Source organism: Marmota marmota, unplaced genomic scaffold, assembly GCF_001458135.2.
Source record: "Marmota marmota marmota unplaced genomic scaffold, marMar, whole genome shotgun sequence".
Taxonomy (NCBI): domain Eukaryota; kingdom Metazoa; phylum Chordata; class Mammalia; order Rodentia; family Sciuridae; genus Marmota; species Marmota marmota.
In genome coordinates, this window is record NW_026000075.1 from 14129324 (window position 1) to 14136446 (window position 7123).

A 7123-nucleotide genomic window follows, 5' to 3' on the forward strand; every position below is an offset into this window, starting at 1 on the left:
CTTATAAAAAGATTTTACTCAAAAGGGATCATTGACTTAAATGTAAAGCATAAAACTTAGAAAATAAATACGATAAAATCTTGGGGACTTGGCAAGAACTTCTTAGATGACACCAAAGCATAATCCATGCAAGAAGAAATTCATGAATTATACTTCAACAAGATTAAAAACTTTTATTTAGTATGTGAAGAAGGTGACATCATGCCAATTAAAAGAGATATAAGCTTCACTCTTTCTTTAGGTCCACTTGAACTCCTATCATTTACATAAAATTGTTGCAGATCTCTTTGCCTACCACAAATCAACACTTCTTTTCCACCAAAGATATTGCTTCAAATTCCAAAATTTCTTTTTGCATTTTACTCTTTCGGAATTTAACATATGCTACCTGTTTGTGATCCATTCATACAAAATTGGATGGCTCATCTTCCCAACTAGGCTGTAGGTAAGTCCAAACATCCCTTGATGATTATCAGAATTAATTTACCAAGGAGCAATCTGGTAAATCTAACTCAAGGAAACATTTTCTTATATTTTTGTCCCCAATTTATTTAATTTTTAAAGGTAGATTTTAGTTTTAGAAATTTTAGATATATGAAAATATTGAGGGGAGATCCAAGATGGTAGGCCAGAGGGAGGCAGTATTCTGTGTCTCTCTGTGACCTGGGACTCAGTAGTGAGAATACTGCTTCTCTGTGAGTTATAGAGGACACCCCACAGCTGCTACCGTGCAGGAATCACAGCCATTGTGCCCATGCAGGACTCCAGGCCTTAGCATCAAAGTAGGTCTCCCAACTACTCACCCATGCAGGACCACCGGATGCCCAATTGGGACCACCAGTATCAGGACCTGCACAGAAATTTTGGCCACCCACCCCAGCAGAAATCCCAGACAGCACTCCCACACAGGACACCCAGCAGCTACCCACATACAGGAAACTCTGGCCACCAGTCTTGTGTGGACCCCCATCTACCAATGTAGGGCTCCCCTGGTTGCCTTCATCTTGGGACTCTGCAGCAACTGAGAGAGTCCCCTACACGCAGTAGTCTGCCTGCACTAGGGGACATGGCACAGTCTCTGAAGTCAGCTGACAGCCACTTACTGCACAACACAGAGCTCATCTCTGAACACATCATCCGACACTATCGCCCAGCTGCCCCCACCCTACCTGACACCCCAACTCTGAAAACCGCCGCCTCCATCTTGGATCACCTTCTCACCATCTTTACTGGGGGCAACTCCCAGTTTGGAACTCTGGCCAGGTACCCATAGTTTCTAACTCTCCCCTTCTCCCCAGCAGCCGCTAACCCGGCACAGTGACTGCCCAATACAAAATAGTTCTCAGCAGCAGGTGCAGCAGGTGCAGCAGGTGCAGCAGGTGTGCAGTGCTCAAATGCAACAAATAAGACCCCCTGGAGAGAAAGATCCCATATTAGGAAGTAGAAAGGGAAAGGGTGAGTGTGATACAGTTTAAAGACTAACATAGAGACCAGGAACTGGGAGGACCTCAGGCAAGATAAGGAGATAAGACCAGGTGCCCACATCACACCAGCAGGCCCCAAAGGATATCCTTGAGGTGCAGTCTCCCTTCGGAGGCTGGCAGGTGCCACATCCAACTTCCAGGTGCCCTCTACCCAAGACCAACCCTCCCACCATGGTTACCTTTACAATCCTCAGGGTGGAGATACCAGCCAACAACAGATGACCCCACCTATTGGATGAGAAGGGAAGCAGGAAAGATACTGATCTCTAACCAAAACAATCCTTGTTTCTTCCTTTGAGATTTTTCTTTTTTTTTTTTTCTTTTTCCTTCTCCCTCTCTTATTCTCCCACTCTCACATCTGCAACCTATGTGATACTTCACATGAATTAGGACACTGAGGACTGGGATGTCGGAATAGTATATTATAATTGTGTTGTATATTATTTTTTTTCTTTCTCCAATTTTTATAATTTTAACATTTTTCTTAATATATATGTGTGCTTGTTTTATATACTCTACCGTCTTCTCATTCACTTGTCTACCCCAAATTACTTCGTGTCTCTTCTCCTGCTACTAACCTTCTTCTTTACATTTTGCTTTCACACTTCCTAAGATATAATATCTCTATATCCTCACCTCCTACTTCCTCAGCATATCATTCTACACCTCATCCCTGGTCCTTTGTTCATCATCAGAAGCTGTAAACCCTTTTGCAAACCTACTGATTATATTATAGATAATAATTGAATTCACCATTTCTGTACATTGTGACCAAACTATAAACATCTTAATAGAAACTATTTGATTTAAGGTTGTATATTGTTTATATTGGGATCTGTTAACATTATCCTTCACTTAAAAGGAGAGGTATTAGAGCCCTATAGGGGAATTAGGAGCTTTATAGGGTAAAAATGATAACACCTCAGATCCAAAGTGTTAGAAGGGAAGATACACAAACAATATGAAAAGACAAGAGAAGAAAGTGCCTCAAACATATCAAGATACCACATTATTAGAATCCATGGCCAGCATAGCAGAAGAAATTATAGAGAAGGAGTTCAGGATGTACATAATTAAAATGTTCTGTGAATTAAAGGACAATATGAGAGAGCAAAACAGGAGCAAAAGATTATTTCGACAAAGAGCTTCATCAACAAATAAAGGAAGCAAATGATTACTTCAATAAGGAGAAAGAGGTTCTTATAAAAACCAAAGAGAAATTCTTGAAATGAAAAAATCAATAAACCAAATTAAATGTTCAATTGAAAGCATCACTAACAGAATAGACCACTTGGAAGACCGGACCTCAGACAATGAAAACAAAATATATAATCTTGAAAAGAATATAGACCACACAGTGAAAATAATAAGAAACCATGAGCAGAACATTCAAAAAATATGGGATAGCATAAAAAAGACCAAATTTAAGAATTATTGGGATAGAGGAAGGCCTAGAGTTCCAAACCTAAGGAATGAACAATCTATTCAATGAAATAATTTTCCAAACATGAGGAATAAATTGGAAAATCAAATACAAGAGACTTATAGGATGCCAAATGTACAAAAATCACAACAGATCCACACCAAGGCACATTATAATGAAAATACTTACATACAGAATAAGGAGAGAATTTTAAAAGTAAGGAGAGAAAGGAATTAAATTACATATAGGGGGAACCAATTAGGTTATGTGCTGATTTCCCTGAAAGCTGGAAGATCCTATATAACAACATATATCAAGCTCTGAAAAAAAAAAAGGGGGATGCCAACCAAGAATATCATATCCAGCAAAATTAAGCTTTCATTTGATGATAAAATAAAAACCTTCCATGATAAACAAATGTTAAAAGAATTTACAACTAGAAAACCTGCACTACAGAACATCCTCAGCAAAATATTCCATGAAAAGGAAATGAAAAACAACAATGAAAATGAGCATGGGGAGGTATTACACTAAAGGAAAAACTAATCAAAGGAGAACCCAAGTCAAGTTAAATACCAAAAATAAACAAAAGGCCTGGGAATACAAATCATGTCTCAATAATAACCCTGAATGTTAATGGCCTAAACTCACCAATCAAAAGACACAGACTGGAAGCTTGGATTAAAAAAAAAAGACCCAATGCTGCCTCTAAGAGACTCATCTCATAGGAAAAGAAATCCACAGACTGAAGGTGAAAGGTTGGGAAAAATCATATCACTCATATGGACTGTGGAAGCAAGCAGGAGTGTCCATCTTCATCAAATAAAGTAGATTTCAAGCCAAAATTAATCAAAAGGGATAAAGAAGGACATTTCTTATTGCATAAGGGAACCATACATAAACAAGATATAACAATAATAGATTTATATGCCCCAAACAATGGAGCTTCTACATTCATCAAACAAACTCTTCTCAAGTTCAACAGTCAAATAGACCAAAACACAATAATTCTGGGTGACTTTAACACACCTCGTTTACCTCTGTATAGATCTTCCAAACAAAAGCTAAACCTTTGTTCAGCTCAATTATAGAACTCAGTAATACAATCAATAATTTAGACGTAACTGACATATATAGAATATTTCATCCTTCAATGAATGAATACACTTTCTACTCAGCAGCACTTGTATACTTCTCTAAAGTAGACCATATATTATACCACAAAGCAACTCTTAGCAAATTCAGCAAAGTAGAGATATACCTGTATTCTATCAGATCATAATGGAATGAAATTTGAAATCAATGATAAAATAAAAAATAAAACTACTCCAACACCTGGAGACTAAATAATATGCTACTGAATGAACAAAGCATTGCAGAAGACATCAAAGAGGAGATTAAAAAACTTTTAGAGGTAAATGAGAACACTGATACCACATATTGAAATCTCTGGGACACTACGAAGGCAGTAAGTACTAAAAGAAAATTTCATTTCATGGAGTTCATTCCTAAAAGAAGAAAAGGTCAACAAATAAATGACTGAACATTACTTCTCAAAGCCCTAGAAAAAGAAGAACAAATAAACATCAATAGCAGTAGAAGATAGAAAATAATTAAGATCAGAGCTGAAATCAATGAAATTGACCCTTAGCCATGCTAAAGAAGAGGAGATATAAAACTCAAATTACTAACATTCATGAAAAAGGAAATATCACTACAGAAATACAGAAGATAATTAGAAATAATTTTGAAAACTTGTACTCCAATAAAATGGAACATATAGAAGGCATCAACAACTTTCTAGAGTCATATGATTTGCCCAAGTTGAATCAGGATGATATACACAATTTAAACAGATCATTTTCAAGTGATGAGATAGAAGACACCATCAGAAGACTACCAAGCAAGAAAAGCTTAGGACTGGATGGATACACAGCTGAGTTCTACAACACCTTTAAAGAAGAACTAATATCAATATCTTCAAATTATTTCATGAAATAGAAAAACAGGGAGCACTTCCAAACTCATTCTATGAGGCCAGTATCATCCTGATTCCAAAACTAGGCAAAGACACATCAAAAATAGAAAGCTTCAGACCAATATCTCTAGTGAACATAGGTGCAAAAATTCTCAATAAAATTCTGGCAAATTGAATAGAAAAAGATAGCACACCACCATCAAGTGGGGTTCATCCCAGAGATGGAGGGTTAGTTCAACATATGGAAATCAATAAATGTAATTCATCACATCAATAGGCTTTTAAAGATAAGAATCATATGATCATCTCAATAGGTGCAAAAAAGTATTTGACAAAATACAGCGCATCTTTATGTTCAAACTACCAGTAAAACTAGGGATAACAGGAACATATGTCAACATCATAAAGGCTATCTATGCTAAGCCCCAGTCCAACCTCATTCTAAATGGAGAAATATTGAAAGCATTCTCTCTAAAAATTGGAACAAGACAGGGATGCCCCCTTTTACCACTTCAATTTAACATAGTTCTTGAAACACTGGCCAGAGCAATTAGACAGATGAAAGAAATTAAAGGGATACACATAGGAAAAGAAGAACTCAAAACATCACTATTTCCCAATATGATTCATACCTAGAAGACTGAAAAAATTCCACCAGAAAATTTCTAGAACTAGTAAATGAACTCAGCAAATAACAGGATATAAAACCAACACCCATAAATCAAAGGCATTTCTGTATATCAGTTACAAATCCTCTGAAAGGGAAATGAGGAAAATTACCCCATTTACAATAGCCTCAAGTAAATAAATAAATAAATTAAATACGTGGGAATCAACTTAATGAAAGAGGTGAAAGACCTTTGCAATAAAAACTACAGAATGATAAAAAAAGAAATTAAAGAAGACCTTCGAAGATGGAAAGATCTCCCTTGTTCTTAGATAGGCAAAATTAATATTATCAAAATGACCACTACCAAAAGCACTATACAGATTTAATGAAATTCCAATAAAAATCCCAATGACGTTCTTCACAGAAATAGAAAAAGCAGTCATGAAATTCATCTGGAAAAATAAGAGACCCAGAATAGCTAAAACAATCTTTAGCAAGAGGAGTGAAGCAGGTGGCATCACTATACCAGAGCTTAAATTATACTACAGAGCAATAGTAACAAAAAGAGCATGGTATTGGCACAAAAACAAATTGGTAGACCAGTGAGTGGTACAGAATAGAGGACAAAGAGACTAACTCATTATCTTACATTAGACAAAGATGCCCAAAAGATACACTGGAGAAAAGATAGCCTCTTCAACAAATGGTCTTGGGAAAACTGGAAGTTCATATGCAATAAAATGAAATTAAGCCCCTATCTCTCACCATGCACAAAACTCAACTCAAAGTGGATCAAGGACCTAGGAGTTAAACCAGAGACCCTGCATCTAATAGAAGAAAAAGTAGGCCCAAATCTCCATCAGGTGGGATTAGGCCCAACTTCATTAATAAGGCTCCTATAGCACAAGAATTAATACAAAGAATCAATAAATGGCATGGATTCGAACTAAATAGCTTCTTCTCAACAACAGAAACAATCAGCGAGGTGAATAGAAAGCCTACAGTTTTGGAGTAAATTTTTACCACATGCACATCACATAGAGCACTAATCTCTAGAGTATATTAAGAATCAAAAATCTATACACCAAAAAACAAAATAACCCAATCACTAAATGGCCAAGGAAATGAACAGGCACTTCTCAGAAGATGATATACAATCATTCAACAAATATATGAAAAAATGTTCTACATCTCTAGCAATTAGAAACATGCAAATCAAAACTACTCTAAGATTTCACCTCACTCCAGTCAGAAAGGCAGCTATTAAGAATACAAACAATAATAATATGGGCAAGGATATGGGGGAAAAGGCATACTCATACATTGCTGGTGGGACTGCAAATTGGTACAGCCAATATGGAAAGCAGCATGGAGAATCCTTGGAAAACTTAGAATGGAATCACCATTTGACCCAGCTTATCCCACTCCTTGGTCTATACCCAAAGGACTTAAAAACAGCATACTACAGGGACACAGCCACATCAATGTTTATAACAACACAATTCACAATAGCTAAACTGTGGAACCAACCTAGGTGTCCTTCAAAAGATGAATGGATAAAGAAAATGTTTATATATATATATATATATATATATATATATATATATACATACACACACACACACACT